Genomic DNA, 17,112 nt, shown 5'->3' on the forward strand with positions numbered 1-17,112 from the left:
TGACCTTAATGTAGCTAGGATGTCGATATTCTAGAGCTCGATATTTTGCCTCCGATATTTTTGACGTCGATATTCTTGTAGTCGATATTCTGTCAGTGATTCGGTGTGGATGACGGACAGGCTCATGACTGAATGGATGGATGATGTGGTGGGTTGAAGTAAAAGGATTAAGGTGTCATTAGTGAGGGTGTGTGAGTTCATGCCAGTGTTTGATGACAGACTTGACACCCCTGAAGACATTAGACATTATTAAATTGCAGTTGAATAGCTTCCAAGAAGGAGAGGTTGTGATCTATAGAACGAGGAGCAGCCAATGTGCGGAAATGGCTTTTAATAGCGCCTTACAGAAATTTGATTTCTTACATAATAAAATATTTAAAGTATAATTACACACGAGAACCGGAGCCTTGGACAATGAGCACATGTGTATCTTTGTGTACCAGCACACAGAAACCCCATCGATAAATAGCGCTTTGTGGAAGTTGGTCAATTAATTCCATGGAATAATAAAATGTATATTTTATGAAGTGTAATGTGTGGCGATAGGGACCCGTCTCAGCACATCATTGCAAAGTGCTACTCAATAACCCTGAACCATATTGTACAGTAAACTGACTTTTAGAGCAGGCTCAGCACATACCTGCTAAGCTTGTACACACTCTTCTCTCTGATGATTGATGCTGCAAGACAGACAACTCAGGAGGACTCACTATCTCTTTGAAGATCTCGAGTTGACTACAAGTGCTCGAGCAGATACTGAGGAGGAGGAAGGGTGGCTGGCCTGATTTGCACAGCAACGGCAGAATGACCAATCACTGCATGGCTTAACAGTAAGCCATTACAGTGATTGGGGATTGCTACGTTGAGCGCTGGGCGGGCCCTCCCACCCTGCGACGCCAAGTCATGCCTCTGCTAGTGGGAGACTAGACAGGCAACTGCGCTCTACATGCTGCAGCAGCAGCAGCCAATCCTGATGCTGCTCTCTTACAGAGAGCAGTGCCAGGATTGGGGTGAGCAGGCAAACTAGCCGTTCATTTTGTTACTAATCGAGATTGCGGTTTTGTGCAACCCCCCAGTCACCTTGTGTTTGCTGGCATGAAGCTACTGTGCGCATGTTGGGTTCCTGGTCGGCCAAACCCAACATGCGCACTGCCAACCTGCCGCGCACATTGCACAGTCGCACATGTTCAATTGAAATGTTATGTATGCATGCTTGACTGAGACTTGACACACTGACAGTGCGCACTGCTCGGCTGGGCTGGTTGTCAGGTGACGCCGTGTGATGCGAGCGCACCACTTTATGTTATGAATATAATTTGAACATTCAAAGTTGAAATTGTATTGGTAATTTAAAGAGGCGCGCTCTTGAAATGCAAATTATTTTAAGTGGGGCAACGCCTCACCGGCCAAACGAAGAAACCACCACTGTTCCCCTTTATGTGGAGGAAAAATATATATATATGTCGATATGTATGTACTAATACACATCTGACCTTGCCTTGACAAGCTTCAACACCTGTTCAGAACCAACTTAGAGGTCACCTTAGTTTTCTGACTACCATGTTTAGCTTGCTCATCAGGTTGTTTAGTTCTGTTTACACTGTAAGTCTGTATTTTATTTGGCACAGTGCCGATCTAGCAACTCTCTGTTGACCATATTTGTCACATGTCCCTTTTAGTTTTGCTAGGCTGGCAATACTAAGGGGTCCATTAGGATGTCGGGCGGTGGCACCGCGGTGCTGGCGGGGCGGAAAAATGCCTTTTTCCACCTGCGAGCAGCGGTACTCACGTCCGCCACATTAGTATGACAAAACATAGGTCATTGCCCGTTCGGCGCGGAGCGCCGTGCACCGCCATCAAAGTGCACCCGTCACTGCAGCGGTGGGAGCCAATGGAGACTCTCCGCTGTGCGGAATGACGTCCGCCCCGCTCCACAAATTAGGATGGCCCAAACAGGCAGACGCACTACAGCAGAGATACCGCACAACCAGAGACGGCGGAAACTCGACAGCGGAGCGTGATAGCAGAGACCCGGTCCACACCACCCGGTCATGAACGTCATGGACCCAGCCCTACATATGCATCCGGTGATGTACCTGCTACAGCACCAACAAATGGGCTGCCGCGGACCACGTCGCAGGTACGCAACTACATAAATACAACACACAACACACAGGCTGACACAGGGTGCAATTCCACCGCAGACACCCTGCTGGGGGTAACAACACATCTACAAGAGCACCCACACATGACCTAACTGCCACCAAGTCACCCCACTGCATCCTGGACACACATCGACCGCGAACTAGCAGCAACGTCCCGGCCCTGGTGACGTCACCGCAGCGGTCAACACATGCACACAATGCAGAAGGCAAGGCCACTCCAAAGCATGGGCAGGGCACAAACACCACAGGGACATACCACCCCCAACCACACATCAACACATCCCATCAAGTCACAGGCCAGGTGCCCATCCTGTGCACCCACATGCACAGCAACAAGCAAGCACAATACCCACCCTGCACCACACAACAAACAACCAGGGAGACAGCCACTGCAGGAGTGGCTGACAAGGAACACACAACACCAGTACCACACACACTGAAGGCTGACAATCCTTGCCAGCACTTACACACACAAACAAACACACACCCTGGGTGTAGCTACAAACATAGCACACACACAGGGAAGCCTGAACAGATGCCTGCCCAAAAACAACACACAAACACCACAGGACACACACAGAACCCCAACAGAAACATACATACCCTGTCAGCCAAACTGTGGAAAGGCAATGGGAGCACAAACACAACATGAGTACACAACATCATCACTCAGGAACAAAACACACACAACATACCACAAATCACACAAGAAGTGCACCTGCACAGAACTACACTGCCACATCAAACCAACCACAGATGCACATGAAATTAAAAATCAACATACACCACAGGACATCAGGGGATGCACATCAGGCAATTCCAAGGACACATACACACAACACTGTATGCACAACAAGCAGTGTGTGCACCCCAAGCACAACAGCCACACACAGACATGACTGACACAACCCCAACACACACACCACAAATCAGCACAGCGCAAATACAACAGCACACCCAGGAAGTGAAGCAATACCACAGCCAACACACATACATCCAACACAACAACATCAGGATGAACCACTCTGGGATACAAGAGCAGAACCATCTTCACCAGAGCAATGGGCAGCACACACAGCTGAAGTGCACATGAGCAATCCTCACTGATAAATAGCACAAGAACATCACACATAGACCATTGGGGCAATGTCCAGAGGGGAACATCACTCTTGGCCCAAGAACTGCACCACAAGGCACAGTGTCAAAAATGAAGAGATGGGGAGGGTCATACACATGTAAACCAAGGGGACAGCTGACGTCAAAGTCAACTTACTTGCATGTCAGTAGTAGACATGTAAGGGGTGTACCATATACAAATAGAGGGAGTGCAGACCCACAATGGCTAGGCACAAGTGGCACACATAAGGGATGCCATTACACCACACACACCATGCCACACACACCATGCCATACAGGAGGAGAAAAGGAACCATGTGCCTGCAATGCATGAGAAACACAAACACAATGCCAGTGAGGAGAAGCAGGGCCACACGGTCTACACAAACACACTCAAGACACATTGATGATAAACAAACACAACACTGATGTGCAAGTCACACACTTTGCACTCTCATAAGTGACCAAAACAACAAGGAGGAGTCAGACAGAACTGCATGGACACACCAACACACTGCACAGTGCACAACAGACAACTTACACAAGTGCATACAATCATTTACACAGGGCAGGACAATCCAAACAACAGGCACACAACTCCTGGCTGACACATGTGTGTCTATCACAATCCAGGGGCGCACACACACCCACACCCACTACAAAGTCACACCCTTCACACTTCACACCTCTTCACCACCCAAGAGCACACATCTCATGTAGGCCAGGGGACCAGGACTAAGGGCCAACACATAATGACAACATACATACACAGCTGGGCACATATACAGGAATAACACACATACATCATGACATTGCCCAGCCTGCATGCAAACCTCTGTACAGCATCACACCCTGTGCTGGCTGTGTTCCCCAACTTGACACGGCAACAATGTAGCCAACAATAGCAAACCACTAAAAAGAGAACTACATGACAGTTAAAAGAGCCATCACAGATAGCACTAGTATTAGTGTCTGAATGGACTGAAGACACTGTAACCCCTGTCTGAAAATGTGAAGCGGGCAAAGAACCTGGCAATGTAGAAGTGACACATAGAGCATGGGGCACAGGCAACAAAATGCACACACCAATAGAACTTTAATCAGCAAGGACACTGACAAAACACACAACAGGACAACAGGAGTAACTGTTTTTATTCACATATTGCAGAGATAACTATGTTGCCATGCTCTAAGAACTGTGTAACCTTTGTAACGATGCAACCTGTAACTATGATCTGATGCTCATGTACAGCGCTCTGATACCTCCGGGTCTAGCCAGCGCTATATAAAACTTTTAAAATAAATAAATAAATAAATAAGTAGAACAACAGGAGACAAGAGCAAGCACAAAATGCGGATCATATGCAAGATAATCTGCGCAGGCAAACTTCAAACATAAAGGCCAGTATCCATGGCACAGGGGAAAGTACAACACAGCAGAGTAACAGGGCCAGTGTCCATGGCACAGGGGAGAATACAACACAGCAGAGCAACAGGGCCAGTGTCCATGGCACAGGGGGGACTCCAACACAGCAGAGCAACATGGCCAGTCTCCAAGGCACAGGTGAGAGTACAACACAGCAGAGCAACATGGCCAGTCTCCAAGGCACAGGTGAGAGTACAACACAGCATAGCAACAGGGCCAGTGTCCATGGCAGGTGGCACAGCAAGTACATGAGAGGCTGCACAAAGGAGAGTACAACACAGCAGAGCAACAGGGCCAGTGTCCATGGCACAGGGGGGACTCCAACACAGCGGAGAAACAGGGCATGTGTCCATGGCAAAGGTGAGAGTACAACACAACAGAGCAACAGGGCCAGTGTCCATGGCACAGGTGAGAGTACAACACAGCAGAGCAACAGGGCCAGTGTCCATGGCACAGGTGAGAGTACAACACAGCAGAGCAACAGGGCCAGTGTCCATGGCACAGGTGAGAGTACAACACAGCAGAGCAACAGGGCCAGTGTCCATGGCAGGTGGCACAGCAAGTACATGCAAGTCTGCACAGGGGAGAGTACAACACAGCAGAGCAACAGGGCCAGTGTCCATGGCACAGGGGAGAGTCCAACACAGCAGAGCAACAGGGCCAGTGTGCAGGGAGAAGTGCAGAGTCAGGACATGAGAAGCTGCACAGTGAGTGTGTATGACTGTACCCGTCCACAACCAGCAACACACCCAGGTGGAAAACAATGGGCAGGACTAGCACACCTGTATGAGAGACAGGTGTATGAGGGGGGACTAACACTCACATTTGGCTGTTAGATTGACTTGGAGCTGGCTGTGTGTCGGGGACAGCAGAAACACCTGACTGGGGAGACAGAGGGCCAGGTGATGTAGGGCCATCAGTGGTTTGGCAAGCTGGAGGGCTGTTTGGACCAGGTGGTATAGTGGCCCGTGGAGGTGGAGTCATGCAGACCTGTGACACAGTATGGGTGGGAGAGGTTGGTCGGGTGCCCTTCCACTTCTTGGGAATAGGAAATGGCTTCCCTGTCTTGGGGTTAATGGGAACTGGTGATGACACAACAGGCACACACACCAACTGTCCCGCATCAGGTGCAGACACTGGGACTCCCTCTGGTGATGTGCTGGATCCTGCGGAACGATTTGTCTGGCTACGCCTCTGGACCACCTTCCCCTGCTTGCCCGGTGTCCCACTTACAGTGCCCTCCTTTGCCTCTTTGCCAGGAGTAGCCCGACAGTGCCCTCCTTTGCCTGCTTGCCAGGGCTAGCCCCTACAGTGCCCTCCTCCACCTGCTTCACTGGGCTTGGAATTGGAGTTAATGTGGTGGGGGGATGTGGCCATGTGCCCTTCCTAGGTGTACCCTTGCCATACAACACCTCCTCAATGGGCACAGACACTGCACGCCCAGCTCTGCGTGAAGTTTTAGGGTCAGGAGAGTCCTTTGCTGGTGATGCCTCTGAGACATGTGAGCCTCATTGCTTTTTTGGCCTTGCTCTTCCCTGATGGGCTCTTGTCTTTGCATTCTGGGATGGCTCTGCTCTTCTGTGGGGATGGTGTCTGTGCGCGGAACCGCTTGGGTTGTGTCTGCTATGTGCTCCTTGTGCTGTATTGTGTCTGTGACACATGCAAACCGAGGTCACTGTCATCTGATGTGGCCACTGACTGGGGGGTGAACAAAGGCAACTGAGCAGGAATAGGAGCATGTGCCTGCTGAAGGGCAGACGTAACTGCGGATGACAAAGCCTGGACTGTACGGTGTTGCCCGTAAATAACAGCTGTACAGGGTTTTTTAGAAGTTTTCAGATAGTAAGGGCGCTCTGCCTAAAATTCTACGTTATGGAGTACTAAGTAATTAGGTGACCAAAGCGAAACACTACAAAATTTATCTTAATATTGACAATGTCTAAACACTGAACATTCCAACAGGATAAAAACCTTTTCCAATTTCAACCTGCCAACACGTGGGTTGTGCCACAAGCCCTGAAGAGTTGTGTTGACTCACCATAACACGACGAAACACGTGTCGGCTGACTGTGGACCGTTCCTACGGTTGTGGACTCATTAAACAACCCACCTTAAAGGAAAACACCCAAGAATCTGCATCTGTCTATTTTGTTATGCTAATATTCTATTGTGTTATACATGAACATTCATTTTTACACCTTGTTGTGTGTGCGAGAGCATTGGTGTCTTATGTACGGTGTTGCCCACGCACGTCAGAGTGTATGCCCTCCATGTAGGCAACCACCTGGCCTAATTTCTTGTCATGGTCACTGAAGGCATTGAGCAGGGCGGTCTGGCCCACACAAAGCTGGTGCAGGAGCTCTACAGACTCAGCATTGAGGGCAGCAGGGGGTACAGGTGCAGGCTCAGCGGTGCCAGGTGTGAATTTAACTCATCCCCTCTTACTGACACGGACACGGGCAGGACCAGATGAAGTGGATGGGAGGCTGGGCACTGGCCGCTGTGTGGTAGATGATGTTGCAGACCCCCCACCCCCGGTGCCTACCAACATAGATGCATCACCGCTGGCATCAGATGATGTAGTACTCTGTGTCTCAGCCATGGATTCCTACTGCATACTACGGTCCCCTTCAGATGCGCTGGTGAGCTCTGTGTCACTGGCCTCCAGTGCAGCTGTGGTGCTACTCTCGCCACCACTGGTTTCCGGCGCCCGTTCCTCCGTGTCCACTGGCTAGTCTAACAGATGCAGGGTTGTGTCAGTGTCATCATCAGGACAAAGCAATCCAATCAATGCAGGACAGGGGATGCCCAAATCAACATGGTGACCACCACACCCTGCAATCACATTGCAGCAACACACTACATAGACCACAACAGTGCCTGTAACCCAGAATATCTGCCATGACTGAGCCATGTTGAGGCCACACAGCACAACACCCTGCCCGTCGATGAAGTGTACCAGACACACAACTTGCCCTGCCCACACCCAGGGACATGATGTGAGGACAACACTCATTGCCACTGAAAGGCCTTCAGGGAACAGGAGGGGACAACAAACACACCTATTAGGACATGACAGTCCACAATGTCAAGTAGGCCATACCAAGCACCATGTGGTACTCTGGGGCACCTTGTTGTCAGATGTGTGGGACTCACCAATCATGGTGCATGCAAAGTAGGCATACATGAAATCACACTCAGATAGTGGACCATGCTGTTCACCCCCTAATAGGTTCCCCACACTATCCCAATGCTGAATAGGCATGTAGATCCTAACACATCTGACTATGAGAAAGCACAGCAGGGAGGATCAGCTTTGTAAGGCCAGTTTGGCACAATGCCTGAGACTAGCACACATCCCAGCAGCCACTCACATGACACAGCACAGTACTACCACACAAACATCACATGGGCCACCGCTGCCGCAGACCCTGTATACATGCAACCGCTCACAGCCAAAGTCACCCTCCCTAAATACTCACCCCAGCCTTGCTGGCGATGCTCCTTCAGATGTGCATCCAGCTCCGGATGAGTCACTACCAATATGCGGCCCATCAGTGGTGTTATGTTGCACCATGCCAAACGCCCAGTGCACGGTAGCAGCCCCAATGTCATCTCTGCCACATTCTTAGCCAGCCGGCTGATGTCATCCCACCTCTTGTGGCAGAGGGTACGTCGTTGGTTGGATACCGCCAGGGCTCGCACCTTTGCTGCAATGGCCCTCCACACGGCCTTACGCTGGTGTACCTTGAGCTGCAGGTATGGGAGAAAAGAAGTGTAAATGACCAGTGACACAGTGTCATGTACCTACATCGATCAGTACAGTAGCAAGACAGACTCATGACCTATTGTAATCTCCCTCCATCCCAAACTAGGGGACACCTCACAAGGGCACTCTGTATGGGCCAAACAGATGTGATTGCTTGCCTACATGAGGGCAAGTAGGGTCCCTGATAATCTCACACACATGCAGGATGACTGCACTGAACCCCCTCAGTGGTTTGCAGACATCACCAGTCCCATGCATGTTTGCCCACTACATACATCACATATCTACCTGTGTCTGTGTCTAGAAGCACTGTGTGCATGACTGGGTAGTATTCAATGAGCATGTCCTCTGAACATATGTGTTTGAAATGTGTATGGCCTCGGGGCACATGAACTAACCAACAAAATAGCCATCTACAGAAGTGTGTTCATGTGCAATTATACAGGGTTAAGATGGTGCATATCTTCTTTTCAGTGTGAATTAACCGGAGCAAGGACCATGTAAGTTCAGTGATGTGTTTTTGTTTGGGTGGGCGGGCACTGGGCCTAGTCTCTGGGTTCACACTGAGTCGGACAACAGGGGCACACAGATACAATCACCCGACCAATTTCTGTTGTGGCACCTACATGCCCAACATCCTGTGGCTCTGTATGGCAGACAATGTAACACACTCCACTCACACACACACAACTGCAGGCAGGGAAAACAGTGACAATGGGACACACACACTCCCTCGCCCTGGAGACAGCTAGTTTGTCAGTTTATGACATAACCCACACTCTCAGGCATAAACTGCAGCAGCACAACTATATGTCTGACACCCCCCTGCCCTACAGTTCCCTTCATGATGACTTACCACTACATTGGGGCCACCATACAGCCTTGGGTACTGTGCTAGCACCTCGTCCACTCGGACCTCCAGCTCCTCGCTTGTGAATGGGCTGGCACAGATCTTTTCTGCCCCTGCCATCCCAGTGGACATGGAACACCTGTGACACTTGGGGCAGCAGCAGAAGAGGCTCCCAGGCAGCAGGCACTTGAGGCAGCAGCAGGAGAGGCTCCCAGGCAGCAGGCACTTGAGGCAGCAGCAGGAGAGGGTCCCAGGCAGTAGGCTCTGTGAGCAGTGGAAATGTGAGGCTCACTCCCACAGATTTATAGCCCCCTGGGGTCTTTTGTAAGGTGCAAAGCTGCAAAAATTGGTTGTCCAGGTCAGCCTCATTCAAAAGCATCCGGTGCACACCAGCTGCGATTTTCAAAACTGCATCATGCCACCGCAATCATCGCTCCCATTGGTAGTAGGCAATGCTCCATGGCGCTGATGCACCGCAGGTGCCCGGGGTGCGCTACCGCGATGGAGCATCTTTCAAAACCATCCAATGACCGCCTCCGCCGTGGCGGAGCACGCCTTCCCCAATTTTCAAAACTGCATCATGCCACCGCAATCATCGCTCCCATTGGCTGTAGACAATGCTCCATGGCAGTGATGCACCGCGGGTGCCGGGTGTGCGCTACCGCAATGGTGCATCTTTCAAACCCATCCAATGACCGCCTCCGGGGTGGCGGAGCACGCCTTCCGCGATTTTCACAACTGCATCATGCCACCACAATAATCGCTCCCATTGGCTGTAGGCAATGCCCCATGGCGGTGTCACACCACCGTGGCCATGCGGTAGCTACCGCGATTTGGGTGGCGGAGCATGCCCACAGCCATCTACCCATGTCTCCATGCCAATGGCTACCGCACTTGTGAAGGGGGTAGTGCTGGTGTCACACTGCCATGGCCAGGCGGTAGCTACTGTGATTTTGGGCACATGCAATGGCAATGTCCATCATGAACACTGAACACTGCATCAGTACACAGCAGCAACATGGTTAAGGGCACATTATTCCATATATTCCACAGGTGGACGCACGTTATGTGTGACGCACATTGGTCTGTGGTCCTTGCCATGTCACCTATGTATTTGATGGTTGATGATGCTTGACAGTGTTAGGCTGGTGTCAATAATGTATAACCAATCAATGTGTTGTGGGTCAGTGCTGACCTTGGCAAGGCTTGTCTCACTGTATGGTGTTGTTACTTATGTGTGCCTTCATATCAGCTCATGCACATAAGTGACAGTTTTCCAGCCACTGTGATCATTGGGTTGTAGATGTGTGCCAAGTTCACATGATGCATAGAGTTGTGACAGGTACAGCAGATGGGTATGAAACAGTCATGGTAATTTTACACACATTGGTGGATGGTACGATACGAGGCGTGCACATGTGAAATGTGGGGTTCAGTATGTGTGCATTCACATTAACCTATGTGTTTTTTGGTGCACTTGTGTATTGTAAATGGAGAGGTGTGCCCTCTGTGTGTCTCAAATGTCCACCCATGTAAGCTGGTGTGCCACGCATGTCTCATGGCAGTCTTTGTTTTACCATGACATCCTTAACGGGATGTGCTGTGGCCATCTCATGATGGTTGTCATTGATATGTGTCCATTTACATCTCAACTAGGAGGAGGGCTAATCTCATATGTCACCTGACAGTGCTGGAGGACATGGAGGATATAGCGATCATTCGCAAATTCCGCCTCGACAGACCGACACTGAAGACCCTTTGTGATCTGTTGGAGCCTGTTGTAAATAACTCCAGCCAAGTTGAGGTATTCCAAGAAGTATTTATTGAGATGTTAAGTAAACAGGAATGAGTCAAGAACAAGACCCACCAGGAGCAGCCAGCAGGCAGCTCAGCCCCATCATAACTGTGTGTTTCTTTCAACCTCCACCCAACATTCTATGATGAATCACAGTACAGAGGCATTCCAAAGGCATTCCACTAGAAAGCATGAAGTGGATAAAGGCATGCATAGAAATATGCCATCAGTAGAATATAACATACCTCCTTTTCTTCGACAACAAAATAGAGAACATAGGAACATAGAACATGAAAGAAAGAAAAAGCGTACCGATCATTACGAGCTGACACACCCACTGGTCAGACAGATGTGACAGGAAGAAATGAACAGCAAGAAGCATAGAAACTACAGAGAAGATATGAATGAAAGTAGATCAGATACATTCCAACTCTGTAAACACAAGACAAAGCAAAAAGCGAAAGAGACAAAGCAAAAAGCGAACGTACACCGAGATTAGAGGAGTGAGACAGAAAAGCAGAAGGACATAAATAGGAACTGAGACAGAAAAGCAGAAGGACATAAATAGGAACTATTCTGCCCTTTGTTCGCAACAAATACATAAACGTGGAACAGATAGGTAGCAAGACTGGAACAAAAGAAAAAAAGGGGCTTTCATTCTCCTCTACAGAAAATAACGAGAAAGAGAATGAAAAGAACAACCCAACAATCACTCCAGACACACCAACAGCAAAAGAGAGTATGAAAAGGTGAAACATTGAGTATATGATAGAAATACCAAACAGAAGCAGAGGAAAGAACAAATAAGGATCTTTCATACCACCCTGTTCAACAACATTAATAAACAAGTTGAATAGATATTGAAAAATTTGGAAAAGAACCTCATATAAACAACCTGTAGAAATTATTAATGAATAACGTTAAAACATTGAAAGGCTGCAATAGAAATTACATCCTCAAAAACATTGAGATGGAGAATCCTCCATGTCGACAACCTCTGAAGGTCAAACATTGAAATATTGAAAGGCAGCAATAGAAATTGAAAACCTTGAAAGTCACACATTGAAAACATTAGAAAATACCTTTAACGTGACTATTTGAAAAACGTGAGTACGTCAAAAAGTACCACAATGTAATCCCAAGAAGGAACACAACTGGACTGGATGCAGATTTGATGCACATTTGAAAAAAACACATGTTTGTTGCACAAACACAGATAAAAGTGAAATTGAACACATGCACACATCTCTCTAAAAGTAAACCTTGCAATCCTTGTAGGCAATCAGCATACACTGAAATAGAATAATGTTGCACCAATTGAAAATATTTAAAAAAACAGCAAAATATAAACTTTTGAAAATGTGCACCCTCGAAAATCATTTTTCAAAACACTAGGTGGCAGCATAGCATTGAAAACGCTGCATTCAGGAAAAAGAAAGTCACCACTTAAACAAAATGAAGATGTATAATTAAACTTGCAGATGCAGTTCTCATATGCTCTTATAACCCCAGAGCTCGATCTTTGCCCCCGTGCAATGTATGTCCACTATATAGAAGAATAAGCATGCACCAGAAATTGCAGATCCACAGTACCTTCTCGTCGGATGTCCTTTAAAAATAAACAGCAGATCCACACTTCCAAAAGTACTATTGTACTGGTTCGTAAAATGTTTATAATGTCGGAAAACAAACACCGGTGGTGACAGGAGGCACTAGCTGTTGAAGACACAAAAGAAACAAATAAACAAAAAAAGAGAGGTTAAAGTATCCAAAAAGCCACCTAGATTGAGCGAAACAACTAGTGGGATTCACACCCTATTTGGGTGGAGAAGAAAGCCCTCACACACCGACCTGGTCAGTGTCATGCTTCATCATCGGGCCCCACCGAAGAGACCTAGTGCCTCTTCGGTGTGCTGCGACGCCAGGAGACTGCGGAGCTGGTTGTGTCAAATGGGCGTGTTGTGAGGTTTAACTTAAAATTAAAAAGTGTCTAAAGGGTATCTACCAAAAAGTTTAATAATGATCCCTAGGACACGAATAAAAGGTTTTATGTGTCTGAATTTAGTGCCAAAGGTAATGGATGGTTAATTCAGAATTAAATCAGTCAACATGTTTCAGCCTTAGGGGTGGTTTCAATTTACCTAGGCATTCGTCAGGACAGAGATACACCCCGGCGGTATGGACTCTCTAATCGTCCACCCTAACCTGGGGGCGTGAAAGTGAAAAATTAACAAAAGAAGGTGATAAAGTGCATAAAAAAGTGGAAGAGCGGAATGCTCATTCCAAAAAAAATACTCCTAGTTATGGAGTATATCAGCACCTGCGGAACAAAAAACAAACAAACACATAAGACATACAAACAATTAGTTGTAGAGCTGTGCCATTACGTTTTTTGTTCATGGTGCTCCAAAATAGTGGCAACGAATGTGTTCCCAAACTAGATACTAGGATTTAACACCATCCACAAACCCTATAGGGATGATAACTCTAGCTCTGGGAAGTGAAGTGAAAAGAAGTGTTTAAATTAAAAAAGCCCAAAGTGGCTCAATAGGGGTTAAAAACATGGAATGAGTGCTTCAAGGGATCAATGGACCAAAGGTCTGTGACCTCCAAGGAGAGGTTTCATGAAAAACAAAATATCTCACTTTAAAGTATGGCTCTAACTGCACCATGGGTCTCAGGAGGGGGGTTGGAGTGTCCCTGGCACATCATAAAGACAAAGAGAATAGGCTAGAATTGCACAGAATCGGGTTAGACTTAGCTCGATAATGTAGTTTATGTCCGATCGTCCTCGTATGGTTACTCACGCCCTCAGAACTCGCAGCCCGCTTGTACACCTGGTATTTCCTCAAACCGGACCCCAACGATGGAGAACGGGGCCGGTGAGTGCGTTTAAAAGCTTGTGTAGCGACATCGGCGCTCTTCCAGGTGGGCGTGGTTTCGCCGGAGCGAGGCCAGGGAGCTCTTCCGGGTGGGCGTGGTTTTGCGGGATCGAGGCCAGGGAGCGCGTCGCTCTAATGAGAGGGGCGCGGTGTGTCTCCATAAGGAGGCTTGAATTTTGTGGCCAATTAGAAAGCCATATTCCCAAATGTAAACATGGACATCAAACAAAAGTGTATGCTTCGTTGACAGTTTAAATACAATGCTTTGACAGCATGGGTGTCTATGTAAGTTAGTTACAAAATGGTAAAAAAGAAAAATCGGGAATAGTCAATGCTATGCCAGTCAAATTGTGAAGTATGCATATTGAATGCTGAGAGGGGTTATATTATTTCATAAATTACAGGGAATTCAAGAGTGTTAGTTATTTGTACAGAAAAGGAACTTACAGAATTAATTGTGCGCAACTCATGTACCGGATCTCACAGGTGTTTATTTTTACTGGATTTCACAGTGAGCTTGACATACATCTATCCATCATCCATCCACCCACCCACCCACCCTTTCATCCATCCATCCATCCACCCATCATTCATCCCCCCACCTTTTCACACATCCATCCATGCATCATTCATCCATGCAACCTTTTATCTATCCATACATCCATCCTTCATCCATCCACACATCCATCCTTCATCCATCCATCCTTTCATCCATCCATCCACCCATCATTCATCCCCCCACCTTTTCACACACCCATCCATGCATCATTCATCCATGCAACCTTTTATCCATCCATACATCCATCCTTCATCCATCCACCCTTTCAAATGCACCTGCCCTTTCGCCATACTCAAAATTCTGCATACATCTGGGTTGCCACTGCGCTCTGCACTTTTGATCCAGTTTGATCCTATAATCTTGCCTTGCCTCTTCTAAGAGACTCGGTGCCTCATTTATGAGAAATGATGCATCGCTGCGTGAAAGCAGTGATGCGTCACTTCTCAGTGTAGCAGTAATCTATCATCTGTAAAAATGTAGTGCATGGTGTATAGAGCCCACCCTCACCCCCAGCCTTATCCTAAGAGTCTGCTCCCTTCCTAACTTCGTCAATCAGGGCATCGACTTCCTCAACAGAATGATAATTATGCATGTGGTTATTCCACATTACTCAGATCATAGCCGGAAGTTTTAACTGAGTTTTGGCTCCAAGTTTATTAAGCTCCTCCATCCTCTTTACCAGCTCCCACTGTTTCTGAGCTATAGCATGGCAGACGTCTGATCTTATAGAGAACGAGTATGATCCAGCGGTGTAAGGGCCTTCTTTTAATGCTGTAATCAGAATCGCCTCCTTAGCTGTATAGGTAAGGTAGTTGATTAGGATCTTCCTAGGTTTCAGTCTCCCTGGCTTCCCCTTAAAAGGGTCTAGATGAACCTGTTGGATCTCAGAAGTAAGATTGATATCCAGCATCTTTTTAAGGACCTTGCCCTGCAATATCGAGACCACAAAGGCCTTGATATCCGAACCCTCTGTAGACTCGGGTACATTAAGAAGACTAAGATTATTCTTTTGTGAGTGGTTTTCAAGGTGTTTGAGGTCTTCCTTCAACTCCTTATTTTGCTTGACGAGCCAGCTTACACTAGCAGTGTTTGAGTCAATGGCCTTCTTCCTTTTCGGGATTTCTTGCTCTAGGACGTCAGTTGGGGCGGAAACTTCTTCAAGCTTCTGAGCTAAGGCAGCGAATGAGGCCTGTATCACACCCTGATTCTGCTCTGATATTGTGAACCTACTCTTCATTTCCTCCTTAAGGGCCAAGAGGATAGAGGTCAAAGAGGTTTCAGAGACTACCGGGGAAGACTTTCAACATCCAGATCTGAGTGTGGAAACCCCTCCTGCCCATCCCCCCTATCCTCTTTGTGTGCCTCCAAGACTTTGAACCTGTTTGAAGTCGGAATTGCAACTGGGGTCAGCTACAATCGACTGACGTGGGAGTCTGGACCCCAAGAGAGGGGGGTGGGAGGACAATGCACTGACCTCTGGGATTGGGCATACCCATTGATCTATTGTGGAGAAGTGTGGCTCACTGGTTAGAGCGGCAGACCCTGATGCAGAGGTCTGGCCCGGACCAGGTTTCAATTCCTGCCTCGGTGGGTCTTGAGCTCAATTTCCCCGGACCTGATCATTCTCGCCTCAGTGCCTATTCTAATCATGGGTCCCACTCTGCAACTCTGGGCAATAGCTTGCTTAATCTGCACAACGGCCCCAACAGCGCTAGGATGCCTGGCTTCACCTTGAGGGTGCCCAGGAGTGGGTACTTCACAGGGAAAGGCCAGGAAGGGTTCCACAGCAGTATGTGTACAGCGCCTTGAGACCCCCTTGGGGGTGATTCGTGCGCTATATAAGCACTACATTTACATTTTATTCTGCTAGAATTAATATCCTCACTAGCAGTGACTTCAGTGACCGGGGCTGAGGAGGCAAGTACCTTATAGTATGATTTTAATTAGGGGTGACTCTCACTTTAGCTTGTGGTGTCTTCCTTCCCCTGCCTCTGGTCCTGGGGTTTTTGCCCACTCCTGCCAACCCAACTTTCTCAGTTTTTTCAACGAATCCCCTTTCTTTCCGAGTCCGTTCAGTTGGTTTACTCCGGACCTTAGTAGTGATAGCTATACAATTTGCAGATGCCAGCTCATTAGAGGGAAGGATCTGTGCTAGCCCCTAGCCCCTCTAATCCTAGTACTGGGGTGATAGAGGCCCCCTAGTCCGGAGAGTATATATACAAACTCTTCCAGTAAGTAAGAGGTTCCTGTTCTGGGGGTTTTTCCTCCCCCATAAACAGAGGAGCCTGCCCCCTCCCTACTGAGCTAAAGCGAACCGCAGGACCCCCACCAACCTTGTCATTAGGGGTCACTAAAGGATGAATCATTGTTGACTTGATGTGGCCAAAGGTCTTAGGCGTGATTAAGTTACCTCTTAAATCACCAGCCTTCCTAGGATGAAACTTGCCTCTTCCTACCTCCCGGGGCGCACTCTGAGCACGGAGCCCGCAGCGAGGGAGAGCCAATGCCAACACCTTCTATAGCTACTCCACAGCGGGTGGGCCCAAAGAC

Source organism: Lissotriton vulgaris, chromosome 3_1 (assembly GCF_964263255.1).
Source record: "Lissotriton vulgaris chromosome 3_1, aLisVul1.2, whole genome shotgun sequence".
Taxonomy (NCBI): domain Eukaryota; kingdom Metazoa; phylum Chordata; class Amphibia; order Caudata; family Salamandridae; genus Lissotriton; species Lissotriton vulgaris.